A 20,847-nucleotide genomic window follows, 5' to 3' on the forward strand; every position below is an offset into this window, starting at 1 on the left:
CTTCCCCACCCTCTTGGCCTCTCCAAAGGGTTTTCCTGTTTAAGCCCTGGGCAGGTCCCTTTTGGCTCCTCACTGACTCTGTTTTGCTGGCAACCACTGTCTTCCCAGGCCAGGCCCTGACCTGTGTTCCTCTGGCCAGGGAATGCTGTGTCCAGCTATTTCCCCATTCACGTAGTTGAGACCGCCCTGCCCTGTTGCCTCCTCTTTATTCCTGTGCCTGTCCCTTGGCTCTGTGCAGCTCAGGGTTCCCACTGCACCACTTCTGTCTGGCCTCCCTCTTCACACACTCGGGGACCCTCACACACACCCATGAGCACACACTCACACCTTACCAGAAAGCCAAACTGGCTCTTCTCACCCCTGCCGACTGTGTGCAAAGAGGATGTAGATTCCGGAGTCTGGCCTGGATGTGCATCCTGATGCTCTTAATTCCAAGCTGAGCAGCTAAGTATGGGAAAAGCAAACCACTTCCATCCTGTTTTTCCATTTTCCAGTTTTGTAAGTGGAGATACAGGTAACTACCTCAAAGTCAATGAAAATTATAGGAGAAAATATGTGTTAAAAGTCCTAAGTCTTGGATCTGGCAATAGTAAGCCCCCAATAAAATATCACTTTATCAGTCCCTATGAAACAGATCCTCCTGTTGCCCCCTTAGTCTAAATGCAGAGTAGGGTGCGCCTGGGAGTACGTGTTGTCAGGTTTTCTCAGTTAAACACCAATGATCTAAAGTTAATGTGTGAGGTGGATAATGGGCCAACTGTAGGGCATTTGTAATAGATATCTTGTTGACTTTCTCTGAGTTCACAATCTAGACTACGAGCTGGAAGGGCGACTCTTCGAAAAGGAATGGAAAGAACTGCACAGATGAACAGGTAACGAGCAGGACAGACAGACGGAGGCCCGCTTCTTTAGTTGTACATCTGGATCTGACAGCCCACACTGGTCTGGGGCTGCCACCAGATGCCCTACCGGGGGAGGCCTCCGCTTCATCTCCCTTCCTCCTGGGACTTTGTGTCACATCTGGGGTCAGAACCAAACAGAAGGCAGTAGAGAAGCTGGTGCAGTGGGTCTCAGCTAAGGGGGATCAAAGATCTCATTCTTGCATCTTATACATTTTATTTTAATGCAGAATATGTAAATATACATCCCTTTCCCAATCATTTTATTTTATCTTATTTTTGGTATGAGGGATCAAACTCAGGACCTTGTGCTTGTGAGGCAGGCGGCAGGCGGCAATACTGAGCTAAATCCCCAGCCCTCCAATCACTTTAAATTTGGAGTTTTCTGGTTGAAATTCTACTCTACCCATCTTGTATACATTACACTCAAGGTGTTTTATCAGTGATGTGCAGTGTTGATTTCTTTACATTATAGCAAAGAGGTTTAACTGTAAGCTCCTTCTGTTTGCTTGATTTATTTCTAGTCTTTTCTAGTCCCTCACTTACCCACAGTTATCTTTTATTTTTTAATTAATTAATTTATTTATTTATTTATTTTTGGTAACTCACTGTCCTTTGTTGGTGAAAAACAACAAAGTTGTTTAACCTTCAAAAAATTCAACTTATTTTTCTGAGAACCAACTTTTTGTGTACTCTGTTTATCCATTTCAATAGTTTCAATTAAGACCTGTAATTGTGATAACAGATCTCACCAATATAAGTAAGCCTGGGGACGACAGGTAAGACCCACCCTCAGCTGCTAGGTTGGGGAGAGCAGAAGGACACAGTGGGTGTCTCGGAAGGCACCTGCTACCTGTGAGGAGTTGGCTTCTAATCTAGATGTGGACTTCTAGTCCCGCTGAAAGGGGGGTTGGCTCCATAACATCCGTGCCAGCCTCTAAGGCCCGGTGGATTCATCCTGTGAGGTGCTCTGCAGGCAGCTCTTCTCTGTCCTCCAGCTGTGTGTGAATCTCTTGTTGAACGCCTGTCTCATCTCATCCTCCTAGCTTTGCTTATTTCCCAGCCTTCTGGGGCCTTTCTAATGAGGGCTCTCATGGCTTAGATTTGGAGGCTCCTCCTAGGTGTGGCTTCTTGGGAGGTTTCAGATGCGAGGTGGCACCTATCTGGCTCCAAAGCTAACCCAGTCCCTTCTGCCGAGGTTTCTGATGAACCTTTGTTCCACCGTATATTTTCCCATTTCCTGTCTCCCTCAGGGAATCATGAGGGGCTTCTAAAGATAATATTTCTGGAACTTTAATCTTGCCTGTTACCCTGTGAAATACTTTAGGTCTCTCTTGTTCCTCACAAACTTATGTAGGGTTCTGACGATCAGTCTTTTGCTTCCAGTTTTCCAACCACCTTTTTAAGAATCCACAGTAGAAAGTGCTAGGGAATAACATCCATTTTTATAGTATTTAGAATTCACCACCTTCTGCTCTGACAAAGGAGCCAGTGTTTGTTCTTTTTAAACCATCTGGCATTGTTTTCATTGCCATGATTTTTCCAAGATCATTGCTTTGGTTTTTGAGATCATAGCCTTTAGTGCCAAAGTCAGCAGTTCTGTGCTTCTTTTGTGTGATTCAGATGATTTCTCTGAGAATAATCACTCCCATGAAAGGGCCAGGAGTCAAGACAGGGTAAATCCTAGCACAGGGGCAGCCCAGGTGGTGTTCAGCCTGACCTCAGGGTGATTCTGACAGCTTTCTCAGTACTTTGACTTTTATCAAATCCTTCTGATAGTAACACTCTATAGTGTGCTGAATTGTACCGCTGAGTGCCTTTGCCTTAAGTGTGACTCATCTGTGCTTGAGCTCCGTTAAAATTTTCAGGTTTTCTTTAGATAGCAGATCACCAGCATCTATTAAAATTTTAAAATGCTCACTTCACCTGCGATTTAGTGGTTTCATACCTTATGTCATGTCTTCTAGAGAAACAAATGCCAGTTGTTCACAAGATGATGTGTACAAGGATGCTGTCTCAGTGCTATTAATAATAGAAAAAAAAAAAGTAAGAGACAACGTCCATGTCCACCAGTAGGGGAAAGGTTAAAGACAGTCTTTTTATGGATGAAGTCATCTGGTATAGACCGACTTCTAGGCATATTAAACAACAACAACAGCGTTGCAGAATAATACTGTGATGGTTAATTTTATGGGTCAGTTTTGCCAGGCTTTGTTGCCTGGTTGTTTGGTCCAACTCTTAGTCTAGATGCTGCTGTGAAGGAAGTTTTTGGATGTGGCTAGCACATCAGTAGAAGGATAAAGCAGATTAGCTTGTAAAATGTGGGTGGGCCAAGAAGAGGAAGGAATTCTGTTTCTAGTACTGCTGTCGGACCCACGATGGCAGTATCAAGTCCTGCTGGAATTGCCATCCTGTCAGTTTGCCCTGCGGACTTCGGACTTGTCAACCCCACCACGATGTGAGCCACTTCCTCAAAATAGTCTTGACAGATACAGATAGGGATGTGGATGTGAACACAGCACACACGCACACACCCTGCTGCTTTTGTTTGCCAGGAGAACACTGACAAATAGAAGTACACATAGTGTGATGCCATCTATTGGGAAAATCATTTCACAGAAGTCTCTGAGACTCTAGCAGTGCTGGGGATCAAACCCATGGTCTCCTGCATATTAAGCAAGTGCTCTGCACTGAACTACACCCCTGGCCCTGCGCTTCAATTATATTTTTCTCCCCATACAAGATAAAGTAAGAGTTGAACCATTCCACTTTTACTATCTAGCATATCCTTCTCCTACACCCTTTGCTTTGAACCTCATGTGGGCGTGTATGGATATAATTCTGACCTCCTCATTCCAGACTAAACCTTCTGCCCCCTTTTTGGAATTTGCCTCGCTTTTGTCACCAATCCTAGAGTTAAGTACCCCATTTTGTCCTTGTAAATCCATACTTGATGTCTGCAGCCACAGAGGTTTCCTTAGTTGCTTCCCAACTTTTATTTCAGGGTGACTCTTCTACCTGGAACCAGCTTCCGTTTGAGTTTTTCTCGTCATGTTCATACTGAAATGTACTTTAAAAATCCTTACCTTCTTGTTTCTAGGGCGAAAGCTTAGTTTGCGTGTCTGGGTTCCCCAAGTGAGTCATTTCCCTCACCAAAATGAAGAACATTGTATTTAAAACCGATGACCTAGCAAAGTGACAAAATCAGCTCCTTGAGTCCTGACTTCTGATGTGAACCCTGACTCTGCATAGGCTAGTGGAGCCCTGGATGGATGGCTGCCTCTCTGATATTTTTCCGACAGAACTTTCCATGTGCCTCCTCCTGGGTGCAGCCACTTGGTGTGTGGGTCCCCTGTGTTGTATGAATTGTAGCAAGGGCAGGACTCAATAATGGTAGTCTGTTGGATCAACACTAGACTTCTGGCTTCCTGAGTGGGTGGTCCTGGCTCAGAGTGGATATGAGCAACAGAAATAATATATTGGAGATTAGTGGTTTGAAAACAGACCGAATAATGTCCTCGAAGATATCGGGTCCTAATCCCTGGAACGTGTAAATGTTACCTTATTTAGAAAAGGGACTTTTGTGGATGTGATTAACATTAAGGGCCTTGAGGTGGAAGATTGTCTTGGATTTTCTGGATGGGCCCTGAGTGCAATCACATATCCATAGGAGAGGAGATGTTACAGTGTAGATCTAAAATACCCCTCAAAAGGCTCCTGTGTTGGATGGAGGCTCCATCCTGCTGCAGCAGTCTTAGCTGTGGGGCTCGGGAAGGTGACTGGGTCTTGAGAGAAGCTCTGACTCCATCCGTGGATTAACACCTCCCTGCTGATTTGAACCACTAGTGGTAAAGGCATCACTATCTGTGCTGCCTGCTGGAGAGTCATGCGTGCAGCATTGGTGGTTCAGAGCCACCAAGCAGTGAGACATACAAATCACAGCCCATCGTGAACATGTTAATCCACTGATGGATTCATAATTTGTTGGCATTGTTGGGAGGTGAGGGAAACTGTAGGGTTGGATGTAGGTCACTGGGGGACTTTCCTTGGGGGCTATATCTTGTTCTAGACCCCTTCCTTTCTGGCTCTTTTTCTCTCTCTCGGTTGTCATGAGGTGAGCAGCTTGGGTCCACCGTACCCTTCCAGTGTGATGTACTGCTTCACCTTAGGCTCAGAAACAGTGGAGCCACTCATCACGAACCATGGCAGAAACCTTTTCTCCTTTAAATGGTTTATCTCAGATATTTTGCCACAAGATGGAAAGCTAACACAGGGAGGTAGAGATTTTATGTGAACTAAGAGAGCAGTGTGAAGCCGGAGCCCAGTTAAAATTGCTGGCCTTGCAGATTGGAGTGAAGCTGCCACAGGCCACACAGCAAATGCCAGCAGCCACCAGGAGCTGGAAGGAACAAGTAATCGACTCTCCCAGAGACTCCAGAAGGAGCATGAGCTTGTTAATACTTTGATTTTGGCTCAGTGATAACTTCTTGCAGCCTTCTGCCCTCTACTACTAAAGAATAAATTTCTGCTGCTATAAGCCACCAAGCTGGCTGTTACAGAAGTCCTCGGACAATAACGCAGCATTGCCCCAAGGTTGCTCTGTATAGTGCACTTGACAGCATGTTTGCATGTGAAGAGTCAGTGGAAAACTTGGTTGATTTAAGCCTGGACTTCCTGCAGTGGGTTGAAGGGAGCTATGGTGGAGATTTTATCACAGTCAAGTATCGAGACAACCATGAAGTCATGTGGTTTGGTGAGGCGGATCAGAATGAGGGAAAGGAAGGCAGACAAAAGCCTGGGGTGTGTGTGCTGGGGTTGGGGGTGGTTTGCAGGGTGAGGCAATAAAGGTAAAGGTTGTAGGTATCAGGATGTCATTGTTTAAATTTAAAATGTTCCCCCCAGCCTTAGGTGTTCTGAAGGAGGATTTTGTAGGTGGTTAGATCATAGAATAGTTAGTTGTATGGGCAGTCAGTAGGTAGGGTATAATTGGGAGAAGTGGGTCCCTTGCATGCTCTGGCTCTTACCTTCTTCCTCTGCTTCTTGGTTGCCATGGGTTAAGCAGCTTTCCTGCACATGCATTTCTGACTTGCCATTCATGCCTTGGGGAACTGTCTGCCATTGACTGAATCCCCTGAAGCCATGAGCCAAGATCTTTTCTCCTTTAACGTGTTCCTGCCTACTTGTACCACCTGATTGGACTATCTCATACCTTCTTATGGGACAGTCATGCACGTAACACTGGTGGTTCAAGCTGGTGGGAACATGACATTCAAATCAGAGCTCCCCCTGCAGAGAGGCATATGAATTATGGCTCCGTTGTGCAGGTGTTAGGCATTTTGTCATAGCAACAGGAAAGATGACTAATACAGATGCTTTTCTGACAATAGCAGTGTCTATCTAAAAGGAGTTTAGGCAGCAAGGATTTTCCTCATCTCTGAGCAGGAAGTCTGGAGGAAGGTGAGGAGGTTGTAGGACTCTACAACCTTTTCAGTAGCTTAAGAATGTCATCAGAGACCCAGGTGCTGTCATCTTTATGCACCCCGATCCTCAGATCTCTCCTCATGATCTCAGTCAGAAGGAAGCTACTGCAGGTTCAAGCATCACATGCAAACGTGATGGCAACTGTGAAGAAAATACAGTTTTTTCCTGCTGTGTGTCTCCTTCTGTTAGCAAATATGCCCTTTCCCAGAAGTCCTAGCTGAGTTTATTTTACCAGGGCTGAGTCTCAGACCCATATCACTGGCCAGAATCAGGGTCAGCTGGAGCTGAAGAGGGAGTCAACTGGGAAGGAGGACGTTGGTGTCTGGTGGCTTTTGGCTCTGGCAGTCAACAGTATTTGTCACTGCGTGGGACCAGACAAGGCAGGGATGTTCCTACAGGTCTTGTAAAGAAGACTGGGTCTTTGGTAACTTGGACAGTGGGAAGACAGAAGGAAGAATTTGACTTTTAATCTGTCTCTGCACTTTTTTCTTTCATAAACTTGATTGTCCTGTTCTCTGCAGCACCTTTTATTTCCTGTACAAAGAGAATATAAGTTAGCTCTTCTAAAAATGTTATTCAACAAATAAATATCAAATTGCTGCTGCATATCAACCACTGTGAGAACATGATGGATGGAGGAAATTCGGGCAGGAAGGATTGATTCCCTTTACCTTGAGGGAAAGAGTGCAGTCATTAAAAATGAATGCACCCGCCCCACCACGCCACGCCTGATCTTTCTGTATCCATCAATATTTTTTCTTTGCTGTCAAGCTTCCTGCGGGGTGGTGAAAGGCCCTAAATCAGAGAAACCTTTTAAAGTTGATGTGAAGGGGCAGGCAAGTTTGCCACTTTGGTGGAGGTCAGGGGCAAAGTGAATTTGGAGTCTTGCTGCCAAGGAAGAGAGGGTGAAAGAAATGATGGCATGTTCAAATCTCGCGACAAACACAGCTTTAAAAAACAGTATGTTTTAAAATATTCAGTGTATGCCCCAGAATGACAAGGAGGTGTATTAGTCTGTATTCTCCAGTGAGACAGAAGCAGTAGATTTTGCAGCACACGCATACCCATAGGCGTGCACACACACACACGTGTACATATAATAAATTTATTATAAAGCTCATGTGATTATGGAAGCTAGTTACTACAGCCTGCAAGCTGGAGAGCCAGGGAAGCCGGTAGAATAGTTCAAGGCCTGAGAGCCACAGGGCAGGCAGTGTCATTCCAGTTAGGTCATAGGAGGATGCTCTTGTAGTTAAGTATTTACTTGTTGCCACTTCTTGGAATGCATTTTTTCTGACATTCACTTGGTCAAGAATGTTAATAAAACTAAACAAAAAGGAAGGGCCTGTGAAGCATGACTGGTTGAGAGGCTCCACTCAGCAAGGATGTGCTACAGTCAGAGAGAGGTCTTTGTCCATGGGTCCCATCACGCCGTCCCCTGCCTTTTACTGATTTCATGTCTTTCTCGGGTGCTCTCGTACAGTGGTACCTGCATCCAGGGACAAGTTTGTTTGCAAATGCTTTGGTTCACAAACAGAAGAGTTTGGCAGAATTTGTTTTTGCAAATTCTGCATCAGGTAACAAACATGACTGTGGCCTAATTTCCCACACAAACACTAACTTGCCCATCTTTTCCAAAATTGTAGAACAAATTAAGTTTGGGAACCGAGGCACCACTGTATTGGGATCTAAAAGGTGGTATTCTGGCCAGGATCTAAAGAACATGGATGGATGTGACAGTCAATATTTTTAAGCATCCCACAAACAGAAAGGAAAGAAGACAAACAAGTCAAGAAACTTTGAAATTTACTGTTCTAGTTTCTTGATTTAGTATATTTTGCTGACCATTAAAACCCCTTCCATTCTCATGATCTATTATTTTAGAAACATTGGCCCCAAACCATACCAATAAAATGTAATAGGGATACATTTAAGTATCAAAAAATCAATGGCATTTAGATTCAAAAAATCAATCATACAAAATGGGGATGCCTGATTTGACAGCAATTATAGTGAAAGAAAGCTTAAGGAAGGCCAAGAATATACCTACTACTCTCCTCCAGATGTTCTGGGCTGTGACAAAGTGGGGTTTCCCATATTACACCCAGTGTTACTTTGTTACTGCCCACCTGTGCTGATACCCTCCTCTGGATCAGGTCTTCATTTTTGAGACTCTAACCCTTTCTGATGCAACCCTAATGCCACCATCTTTGAGATCATCAGCTGGATTTGTTCTCCCTTCCTCTTGAAATAACCACATCTCACCTTATCTTAGAATTAAGTTTTTTAATTGCTATGCAAACTCATTGAGTCAGGAAATGATACTTAACATTCCTTGGATCCATATTAGTTCCTTTTATGTAACAGGTTTTTAACAAGCATTGGTTGGATGCATAACTGAATAGTATGAGATTACTACTGCTTACAAAGGACATCTTTGGCCATATTTATGAATATGCACATAGGAGGAACCCTCTGCTTTTTCTGTTTTGGAGTCTCATGTTCTACCATAACTGCTGTATTAGGTAAGAAACATGGACAGATTTGGGGGGAGTACCAGGGAGTGACAGTAACGCAGGATACACCTGGAAATGGTTAAAAACAATTGAGCATATTTATCTTGAAAGAGAAGAAAACAGGACATTAAGGTAGCTGGCTTCATACCTTTGAATAGCTGACTTATGATAAAATAATTAGACTCTATTTTTGCTAGTTGGGAAGGAAAATCAAGGTCTGGCTGCAGAGTTGATGTGGAACTCCTGAGCAGTGGAAGGGCTGGAGCCTGGAGCTGTCAACTCGCAGATGCCGGTGCATTTCCAGTGGGCAAGAGGGACTAGAGCAGTGGTTCCCAAACCTTGTCAGTCCTCAGGTTCACTTGGATTCCTGTTGAAAACACCCATTTGGAAGTTTCACTTCCCTCTGGGGATTCAGAGTCAGTAGGTTTGTGGGTGGGGATTAGGGATTTGCATACAAACAAATTCAGCCAGGCCCAAGAACTACTGAACTGAAGGACCACTTTGATCCCTTCTAGCTTTAGTAAACTGTGATGAATGGTTATATCATGGCCTCTTTGAGGCAGGATTCTTAAACACTGTATTTGGTGGAAGTGAAAAGGGCATTCTGTTTGCTTGTATCACATGGAAAATTTGACTTTAAGAGGCTGGGAAGCTAGTTTGTACTTAATCTTAGTCAAAAGGCCGAGAAGCGATAGGAAGCTAGTCTAACGAGAACAAGAAAATTGTGTTTTCTTTTTTTTTTTGAGACAGAGTCTCAATGAGTAGTCCAGCGTGGTCTTGGGTCTTGAACTCACTATGTGGTCCAGGTTGGCCTCAGACTCATGGCCATCCTCCTGCCTCAGCCTTCCCAGTACTGGGATTGCAGGTGTGAGCTAACACACCTGGTTTGTGTTTTCATTTTTAAACCTTTTCTCTTTTTGCAAACGTGGTGAGTGGAAAACTTCACCTTGCATTATATCCAAGAAAATGAAAACATCTGTTCATAGAGTATATATAATGACCTTTATATAAATGCTTACAGCAGCTTTATCTGTAATGTCCAAACAGTGGAAAGAACCTAAATCTCCATAAAACAATTAAGAGATAAGCAGATCCCTGGTACCAAAAAAAAAAAAAAAAGATAAGCGGGCCCAGGGATTTAGCTCAGTGGTTCTGCCACCTGCCTCGCAAGTGCAAAGACCTGAGTTCGATCAATCCCCAGTACCAAAAAAAATTAAGAGATAAGCAAAATGTGGTGTGTCCATATAATAGAATATTATTCGACATATAAAGGAATGAGACACTGATACTTGCAGTATCAGTATGGATGCAGCTCAAGCATATTAAAGTGAAAGAACCAGTTGCAAAAAAAAACAACATGTATTAATCCATTTAAATAAAAATGTTCAGATTAGGCGAGTCTGTAGAGACAGAAATTGGATTAGTGGTTGTCTAAAGTGCAAAAGAGAGGGGCTGCTAGCAGGTACAGGATTCCTTTGGGTGTACGGTTGGGCAGTTCTCCTACTGGGGTGGCGTGGCTGTTCTCTGCTGGCTTTCTCACGTGTCAGCTGATGGTTAGATGACCTAGAGGAGTATCGCTCACACGCTGACCCCCGGTTGGCTGTTGGTTATCTCATCCAGTTAGGCTAGCCTGGGCTTCTTCACAGGATGACAGTCATAGGCTGTTTCCAAGAGGAGCAAATGGGCAAGAGCAGTTTGCAAACTTATATCATGCTTTAGTTTGGCTAACAAAAGTCACAAAACCAAGCTCAGAGTGAGGTTGGAGAAATAGACACCACCTCCTGATAGTACAGACAGCGGCACTGTCACAGTACCAAAGCAGGGAAGGGATGGGCTTGAATGTGTGTAATGATTTATCAGCTTTCACTGAAATGCCCAGTGACGTTGGAGGTTGGGTGACCAGTCTATGACTCTGTATTTAACTTTCATATGTAAATAGACTTCCAACTTCCATGTATAAAATACTTAGCAAAAAGGTAATGTAGCATCCTGGCAGATTAACTCACCTTTGTAGTGCTGGCTCACGTCTTGTTATCAGTATGATTTACAGCAATTTTGATGACTTTGAGAACACAAGACATGGTGACAGAACCTTCCCCCAAATCATTCAGACAAGTCGCTTGTTCATTCCCTCAACTAACTGTTGAGCAGACACTTCCCTAAGAGACTGCTTAGACTCATCTAGGACAAGATAAACTCCTTGCCTTTGTGGAGGTTGTGTTGCCAGTGGAGAAGACAGCAATAAACAGAAAAACGAAGATGAACTAGTGATCAGTATGGTTAAAGTGGGTGGGAACAAAGGCTAGTGGGAAGGTTTTCTAGAGTTGCAGAAACCTTCTGAGACCATTTCATTTCCTCGTTGGTTTTTGTTCGGTTTTTTGTTTTTCATCGAGGCATCCTTTGGTGGGTCACAGTCCACATTCTGACTGGAACCCAACAACTCATCTGCTATAGGCTTGATGGATTTTATCTCTAGCAGAGCAGTGAGCTGGAGAGCTGGTGGGGTATCGCAGGACTTGTCACAAGGTGGGATAATGGGTAATGAACAATCAGGGGTCCACCTTATCCTGAAGGCTGAATGTTCCAGTAAAGTAGTTGGTTCCTGGTGCTTCAGAAGCCCTGTTAGACTTGCACTTACCAGGAGCAGAGAACATGCTGTGGGATTAGTGCAGTGTAATTTGGTTTGAGGAGAAGTGGACATGAGAGACAGTTGAGTTTAAAAGGCAGTAACCATAGCAACAAGATGCTACAGTTGCATCACTGCAAAGAGAATATTGACCAACTGTGATGGCCCCAACACTGATTGGGAATGTGGCACTTTGAATTAACCAGGTGGAGAAAGTTGGGGTGAGGAAAATCACAGATGCTTTGTGTGGCTCTGCCCCTTGTTAGCTTGGGTAATGAAATGGCCTTTTAATTTCCATATATTTTCCTCCAATCCCAGAACACAAATTTCTCTAATTACTATCAATTTCCTTTTACAAACTTATATATATATATATGTATATATATACACACATATATATATATATATACACACACACATATATATATTTTAAGCCAGCTATTTTCCAGATACATCTTCTGGATTAGCATTTTATAATTATTGGTAAGCTGTCATGAATCTATTGCCAGTAGGTAAAGGTGACATCTGTGACATAATTTTAAGTCCTAGAATGTTTGCAAATTGGCTCCCTTCCTACCACCTCTCTTCAAAATATCTTTTAATGTATACTTTACTTTGGGAGGCATCTTTTTGAAATCCTTTCTCTTTTCTCACAGATAAGGTTAAAAATACAATCCCTCATCCCCCTCAAATTGTCTGAGGAGAGTAATAAAGTGATAAATCTCATTTATTCCCAGAAAGTCTCATTTCCTTCTCACTCGTCAAAGTAGGAGGGAGGAACTTGGCAAGTGCCCGGATGGGGAAAATGTTTCTTGTTTAATTATTATCAAACAAAGCTGTTTCCACATTTGCAGAGCGGACAGGCTTGCCTGCTGCATTTGGCATGTGTGTAAGATGTCAGCTTCTGAAGGCTGCGAGCCCGTGCTATCCTAGGGTATGCAGTCCTGCTGGGTGGCAGACAGCATGGAACGGCTTTGAGTCTCTTAACTGTTTGCACTCAGAGTGGCAGTGTCTGTTCCTACTAATGGTCAGAGCCCGCCCAAGCCATCACCCCTGATCTCCAAACGTCTGGCCTCATTACCTGTGCTAAAATCCAAGAGCCCTGCATCGGTACACATATTGCCTGGTGCCTGCGCAGGCGCACGTGAACATGCACCTCTGGTGACACGGGCAGTGTACTGGCTTCTGCCCCTCCACTTTGTTAACCCATCCCCCACCCCCTCCTGAATATGACTTCAGAGAAACCACAGCCCCCGGGTGCCCAGAGTCCAGGGAAGTGTTATCTTGCACACACAGGTTTGGTTCTCCTGCCAACTTGGCACTGTACAGTAGGAGGAGCCAGGGTAATGTCTTGAGCTAGGATGTTCTTCCCCAGCGGGGGTTTTTATCTCTCTCTCCATGCTGGGCCTTGCAGTAGGTTACCATAAATGAGACGTCAGGGGTCCAGAGGTAACACAAGGTCGCAATGTGTCTGGCATGGAGGAAATAAGGGCTGGGTATACCTGCTGAGTTCCCTCCAATAGAAGCTATTATAATTTATTTCTCTCAAATCAAATGAAGTGATTTTCACTAAGATTTTCCTCTCAGACATTTGCTTAGGCATTTGACTCTTCCTAGAATGATAGTTTGCCTCTGCCAAGTAGTTAAGATCCCCAAAGGTTAATGAACTGAAATAGCAGTGGTTTACAGTTGCTTAGGGTCCCCGGGCCAGCTGGGTGACCTTGCTGAGATGGTGCGGCTCCACTCGTCTCACCTGGGCTGCCTCGCACGTCCAGTCATTGCTGGGTCCTGTAGCCACTGACCGGTCCCGGTGGCTTCTCCCGTGTATCTGCTGGTTGGTTGGGCCATGTGGCTGCTGTCAGCCAGCAGACCAACTCCAGCTTGTCCTCATGGTGGAGGCTAGGTTCCCTGAGGACAGGCAGACAGGAAGGTCCCTGAGGCCTGGCTTCAAATACCTGTAGTCCCATATATCAGATTCTGATGGTCAGAGCCAGGCCCAGGACCAGCCTGGAAATAGGTTGAGGGGTGGACTTCACTCTCTGGGAGAAGCTGTAGTTGTGTTGAAATAGGGGCCTGCACAGAGGTCATCATTGAAACCACAATTGTGAAGTGTTCTTTAATAATAAGTATTATCCATCATTGTGTTGTGCTCCTAAGGGGCTACAGTTTGCTGCCTTTCTTGTGTAGTAGAGAAAGTTAGGCACAGATGTGAATTCACCAGCTGGAATGGGTGGGTGAGGAGTCTTGGAACTGAAGCTTTATACACATTACGTGTATTTTCATCTGTCCCCTTTCCTACATCTAAAAACTCAGCTTTTTTTTTTTTTTAAACTTATTCTCTTTGAACATTTTGAAAGCCAAAGTTGTCTAAAAAGAGATGACTGCTCTCTTAGACTCTATTATGTTGGCCTAATTACATATCAGCAAAATGTTTTTCTGGGGAATTGTGTGTAAAACAAAGGGAAAAACAACATCTCCAGCCGGCCAGCGCTGCCTGTCCCTCCCCCTGGCTGGCAGGCACAGTGGTCCTGGCGGGGGCCTAGGGAGGGATGAGGATGAGAAACGCAGGGATTTGCTCTCTCTGGAGAGAATGGAAGGGGAAGTTGTTCCTCTCCCTCCCCCCACTGCACCTCCATGGGCTTCTGTCTGTCGGGCACCCTGTGCCCCATCTCCTGACCCCGGGTCTGGGAGCTCCCAGGGCAGAAGCCCCCACGTCTCTGCTTCCAAGAGCCAAGCTGGCTGCATGTGGGGAGCGGTGCATGAACTGGGATACCAGGCACGGCCTTGTCCTTCGGGATGCCGAGGAATGTGCTGAGTTCCCTGCAGCACTGACCCAGTGTTGTGATGTTCTTTCACTTGCTCATTGGGAGTTTTCATGGCCCCGGACTGACTAGTACTTCGAAGTTCTTCTGTCCATTCTAACCTTTTGCTGACTTCGGGCTCTGGATCAGTTTCCCTTTGCTGTTATAACAAATTACCAAAAGTTCAGTGGTTTTAACAGCACGTTTATTATTTTACAGTTCTGAAGGTCAGAAGTATGGAATGGAGATTAAAGGCTAAAGTCAGAGTGTTGGTGGGACCACATTCATTCTTCCTGGAGACTTCAGGAGAGACTCGGTTGCTTGCCTTTTCCGGCTCTTACAGCAGCCCACGATCCTTAGCTGATGGCCCCTTCCTGGCATGACTCCAGTCTCTGCTCTGTCATCACATCTTGTGTGCCTCTGACCTTCCTACCTCTCACTTACTTACAAGTGCCCCTGTTTTCACACTGGACTCACCCAAAAACCCAGGGATAAACGTGTCCATTTCCTGATCCTTAGCTTGTATTTGCCAAATCCCTTTTACTGTGTAGGGGAGCCTATTCACAGGCTCTAGGAGTGGGTGGCTGTCGGGGGACGGCACTATGCTGTCTGTCAGATGGTTTCATTTAGCTCCTTCTAGGCAACTCTACAGCTTCTCGCATTCTGCATGCCTAGAGTGGAATCCATCCTTGGATTGTCCCTCCTTGTCCTACGTGCCCTGACATGCGTGTGAGCAGCTATTACCCAGTTCCCCAAGCCACTGTATGGAAGAAGCATAATGAGGTTAATAAGTGCAGCACTGATGAGCACTTGGGTGGTTTCCAGTAAGAAACTTTGTACACTTTTCATTTTTTTATACGTAGAATACATTCCCAGAAGTGAAATTTTTTGGTCAAAGGGCAAATGTGTTTGTAATTTTGAGAGATACTGTCAAATTGTTCTCCAGCAACGCTGACTCAGTTTACTCCTACCATCATCACTACCATCAGCTGTAACAGCGCTTGCTTCCTGACAGCCTTGTCAACAAAAGAGGGTTGTCAAACTTGAAGATTTTCTACCAGTTTTAGATGTAAAAATAGTAGGGTATTAAATTACTCAGGGTAGTTTAATTTGCAATTCTCTCATAACATTCTTCGTTTTTTCACATGCTTAATGGCCATTTGATTTTCCTTTTCTCTGATCTTCATGTCCTTGGACTATTATAAATTACCATTATTAGACTTTTTAAATTAATGTCTCGAAAGCCCTGTAATACAAACTACTAAATATATTGTCCCGTTTCATCATTTGTCTCTTGAATATGTGTATGTCTTTTATCATGCAGGTGGGTTTCTAAGTAATTGAAAAAGAACTTTTGGCTTCTCGAGTAAATTGTTTAGAAAGGCTATGCATGAGGCCCTTTAAAAGCATTAAATAACACAGTTGTGTTAAATAAGGGTAGTGGACACAAGCATCTATTTCCTGAAAAATTCCAGTGAAATGATACTAAAGAGATTACATAAATAGAAGATAGATGCTTTGCTAACTGACCCTTGTGTTCATAGACTTTGTATTTTCAAATTCACCTGCTAACTAAAATGCTCTTGTGACTCCATAGTCAACACGTGTAGTATTTTCATGGTCATCTGCACATGTGCAGAACAGCAAGACACGCGAGCCACTTGGTGTACGTTCCCAGCTAAGGTTGAATGAGGTGCTGCTCTGCCTTGTTCTGATGCTCATGCTGGGAACAAGTTTCCTTTCCAGAGTCCACTCAGTCCTGCATTTTTGTACTTTTTGTCAAACGATGGCTAAGATTAGTGCTGAGGCGCTGTTTGCTTATTGTTCCTGAGCACAGAATGTTAGGATGTGTTTTACACGGCAGATATGAGTATTGAGTCAGTTTGGTTCTGCTATTGCTTCCGGTTCAGTGTCAATGAATCAACAGTATATATTAAAGAAGATGTTTTTAAATAGAAACAGACCTAAAACAAAGTCTTGTGTCGATCAGTTGACAAAAAAATGTGATCAGGGGCTCACAAAAACTTAATCCTGTATTTCCCCTTGGAGAAATGATTTAATATTCACTAATTCAGTATTCATGATGAGTTTATAAAATGTAGCTACCAAGAATAGTGAGGATCTAGGTAAACATACCCAAGGGAACAAAAAGAGTAGAAGAAAAAGTAAGAGGAGTAATTTTTAGAAGAGGGAGGGAACACATTTTTAGAAGAAGGAAAAGAGAAAAATCTAACTCGTTCAGAAAAGTGGACGACACTGACACCTGGGTGAGAAGGGAGCCATTTTTTTTTTTCTGCTGCAGAACCCAAGAAAAGCTCTGGCCTTCAAAGCCCAAATCTTCAGGGGACAGAGGAAGTGGTGAAATGCAGAACTGAAGGTCAGGAAATCAGTTTAAAATTCTAACAGGACGTGGTAAGATCCCGAGTTCTCTGTCTATCTCACATGCAGCCTGGTAACTGCAAAGGTAATGGGTGGGGAGCTGAAGGAACCCTTGGAGAGGTAAAATGTGTGTATTCATGAACCAAAACCAGGATGCTCTAGAAAAGAGAAAAAAACGTAAGAAAGAGCTTTGGGGGTTAAAAATATGTCAGCAGAAAATGTGTAAAAACATAATAAAAAGGCTGGAAAGCTCTCAGAAGGTAAAGTGAAGAAAATAAAATGGGGAAAGGTATTAAAATCAAAACATTAATACCATAACTTGACTGATAGGAAAAGGAGATGATGAAGAGAGAGAAGACAGAAAATGAAAGGGAGAAAAGTTATCAAGTGAAACAAAATAATAAACCAAAAACCAAACACTACAGAAGTAAAGGACAAGAATCCTCACACTGCATGCCCAACAAGTGCAGTCTGAGTCGATAAAACCTGTACTAAGGCATATCGTGAATTGTTGGACTGTCTCAGAAAAGCATTCTAAAAACTTCCAAAGCATTCCAGGTTTCATTCAAAGGATTAGTATAATAAGATAGGAAGGCCAGCATCTGGAAGTGCATGCAGCAATCCTTTCAAAATTTTGGTGGAAAAATAGATTTCAGCCCAGATTTCTTCCCTTCAACTTTTAAAGTGAAGACAAAGGTATCTTTTAAAATGCAGAGGTTCAACTGACTTTCAAGACATTGTTTTCTAGGGAGCCACTGAAGGCTGCATTCCAGAAAAATGAGAAGAAACCAAAAAAAGGGAACACACTAGCCATAGATACCCAGTGTGAGGAAAACCTAGGCCTGGAAAGAAGCCAGACGGGGTTTGAGTGAGTGTTCGTAGAGCTTCAGAAACGCGGTTTCCAGTGGGGAAATGTGGGACATGTATATTTAGGCTCACGGCATAGTTATTCATGACATGAAATGGAGCACGGAGCAATATTTATAAAGTTGTAAGAATGAAAACACAGACTTGCGATTTAATTAAAATTACATGGTAACCACCTGGAGACACAAAGAAGTGAGAAGTATGTATAGGAACAGTACTCCTGTATTTCCCACAGCAGGAAATAAAAAGATACCTAAAATTGGTAAGTAAAGTAGTAGTAGTAGAAATGTATCCTGGCAATAAGCATTGGAGGTTAGCATTTTGGTAGCACTTTTTTAAAAAGAGGCAGGAGTGGCTTTCCAGTGCTCTTCCTTTCCATGTCATCTGAGTGGAAGTTGGGGTTCTCTGGGCCCTGTGGATGTCAGGAACAGAAGCAGAATGCCCTTCACTGTTTGGGGTAGGAAAACTGTCTTAAGACTTGGTTCCCGGGACCTTTTGGCAAGGGAAGTTTTTTCCTCTCTTCAGTTATGGTCATATATTTATAGTAATGTACAAGAAGCAAAGTATTTGATTTCAAACTGCTGTATATTGTCATAATTTTGGGAGGGTAAAGGAAGGCTGTATTGGATGTCTGTCTTTAGTTGATTTGCAACTACTGGAGAAATTACAAGGAACAAAGGGGAAAGGAACCATAAATACAAATGAATTCCTTTCATACAAGTTGAAAAAACCACAGGACGCGCCCTGCTTTTTTTTTTAACACTCCAGGTGTGATGGGAGATTATGTATCCACCACAGGAGAGTGGAGAGTTAATTAAAATTTTTGCTCCAACTCACTGAAAGCAGTGTCTTTTCATTTGATAAGCAGGCTGGCTTTTGAGTGCTGTGCGTGCTTTCTTCTCTCCTCACTAGAGTGTCACAAAAAAGCAGATCAAAGAGAGCCTTCCATCCCGATCTGTTTCCTACCACCTTTCTTAGCTAATGGACTTAAAAGTGTCTTTCGCTGCCTGTGTGGAGCTCATCCCGTGTTTTAGAAATGCCATCTTCTCACTGCATTGATAATATGCAAACAGACTTTGATGGATACTTACGAAAACCACAATTAACATTAATTAAATCAAGACTGTCCCAAACAGTTGAAGTGGGAGAGCCTGTCAGAGTGGGAAACCTCGCTCCCCCCACTTGTATTCCGCTCATCGACTCACCAGTGATTGGTGGCCAGAAATTAGCACTTTGTATTGAATGGACCAAGCATCCCTTAGGTTTTGTTTTCCCTTTTCCTTTTGGTCTTTATGATTTGGCACCTCTGGATGACATCTCCTACCCTGAGGCGGGGAAGGAATGTTTGGGAGAAATCCTGCTGTTTTTCTCTTTGACATAGTGACAAAATGAAATAACACGGAGTAAAATAGACGCTGCCTTGATGAGGCCTGTCTGAGCCGGCGGGTCAGGTCGGTCGGGTGCCGCAGGGGTCGGTCATTGTCTTGCAGCTCTGGCACACGCAGAGAGAACCCGGCCAGGGTACAGCCACCAATGAAAGGACTCCATTCTGCCACTCAGAGCTTTGTGAGGCGCAAAAGCTTGTCCTGGTTGCTATGGCTACTGTCTGATTGTGGCGGGTTTGTCACAGTGCTTGATAAAGTGGGAAGGTTATTCTTGATAGGCCCAAGTAATCATAACCTCGCAAAGCTGGAGAGTGTGGATTTAAATTTCTCTTTCCCCCTCCTCTCTGTAAACTGGGAGCAGCGATGGGGGCTGGGCATCTCTGGATACAGTAGCCACAGGACTCTTCTTCAGCCTGTGTGAGGGCCCCTGACTAGCCTGGTCTGGAAAGGAGGTGGCCATGTGCCCAGAGGCCCACTGAGCCAACTCCTGAGCCACCTCTGGCCTGACTGCGGATTCAGGAGGGGCCACAGTTGCATCCTCTGCCAGGCCTCCCAACTGATAGTTCCTTGCTCCTTTCCTCCCTTTTCTAGGTCCCTTCCCTCTTCCGTTACCAGTTTCCCTTCTCTCCTCTTCCCCTCTCTCTTGTGCCCTCTGTTCCCTGCCACTGGCGGTATTTCTCACAGACACGGTTGAGCCTGTAAACACAGGAAAGGTTAGACTGGAGGTGACAGTTGATGGCTTCTGGCCACAGACCCACAGGATCTACTTTTGCCAGAGGAGACCTGAGAGACTAGCAGTGATGCTGTCTTCAGCTGAACTACAGAGAAGCCCTTTAAAGCACAGATTCTGGGACCCTCCCAGACTTCCTGGATCAGGAGATCCAGCCAGACTTAAAATCTGTATTGTTCATAGTGTCCCAGGTAAGGCCCATGCTGCTTGGTTCAGGATGATCCAACACTTAATACAATGGAGAAACTGAGGCTCAAAAAACAGAAATGCATTACCAAGGGTTCTGGTGACATGGTACCACATGCTTTTGGTGTCCAGTCAGGGAAACTTTAAAAGCCAGGTGAAAAGGTACGACAGGCTGTTCCATCCCCTTTTCTGGCTCTCTAGCCCATGGCAGCTGGATGAGCTGGTTTTGTCCCCCAAAGGCCACAAGCAGGCCAGCTCCACCACCCTAGAGGATAGTGTCACCAGGGCCAGACCCTCCCAGGCAGAGTGCTCCAGGTGTGTTGCACCCAGTGCCGAGGAGAAATGCACCAGGCTCAGGCTCACATCTGTCTTGCAGTCTGCACACGCCCAGGAAGTTGGCTTGGACCATGGCCAGGATCCCTTCCTTTTTTGCTGGCAGTTGAAGTCCAGTGCCCCTGACAACAGAGCATTTTACTGTGGTGACGCACATCTTTTGAGTTCTGTGAACTCCAGAAGCAGGACTGTGTCACTGCTCACCTTTGCACCCATTACAGCTCCAAAACACTAGCAGGATGAGCCTGTGTGCGCATGTCAGGTGGAACAACTCTGCACATATATTCGAGATTTTCCAAAGCCATCAAGAAGAAGCCAACTGGTGTAGCCTGGGAGTGCAACATATACATAAAGTGGGTCAGGGAGCGCCTTCATCCTTGGCGAGTGCAGAGTAAGAAAATGGGGCCTGTGGAGAGGGGATAAGCCCTTGTGAGTCCCCCAGTGCAGTGACCATATTAGGCCTGTCGTCTTGCGCAAACAGAGCTGTGGTTTTAAATGGAAATACTCATGCTAGTCCCCTGGCTCCTGATGTGAGATCGAGCAGGGTTAACACTGGCTTCTCCCTGGATGGCAGGGTGCGTAACACAGGTGCCTCTGTGTGTGCATGCCTCATAGCTGTGGCTGGATGCAAATGACTTGATCAT

The 20,847-nt window shown here is 44.4% G+C and overlaps 1 protein-coding gene and 1 long non-coding RNA gene across 2 annotated transcripts in view; one reads left to right on the forward strand and one right to left on the reverse strand.

The window, feature by feature from the left end:
- Positions 1-20,847, forward strand: part of Rftn1 (raftlin, lipid raft linker 1) — a 189,491-nt gene that overhangs the window by 157,713 nt on the left and 10,931 nt on the right. The window lies entirely within an intron of this gene.
- Positions 2,855-13,393, reverse strand: LOC104854300. Its single transcript, XR_778040.3, has 3 exons — positions 13,276-13,393; positions 5,924-6,914; positions 2,855-2,921 (listed from the first exon to the last, which is right to left on the reverse strand). It is a non-coding gene; the product is annotated as an uncharacterized LOC104854300 (long non-coding RNA).

The sequence above is a fragment of the Fukomys damarensis genome, unplaced genomic scaffold (assembly GCF_012274545.1).
Source record: "Fukomys damarensis isolate Sample0158 unplaced genomic scaffold, DMR_v1.0_HiC HiC_scaffold_28, whole genome shotgun sequence".
Classification (NCBI taxonomy): Eukaryota; Metazoa; Chordata; class Mammalia; order Rodentia; family Bathyergidae; genus Fukomys; species Fukomys damarensis.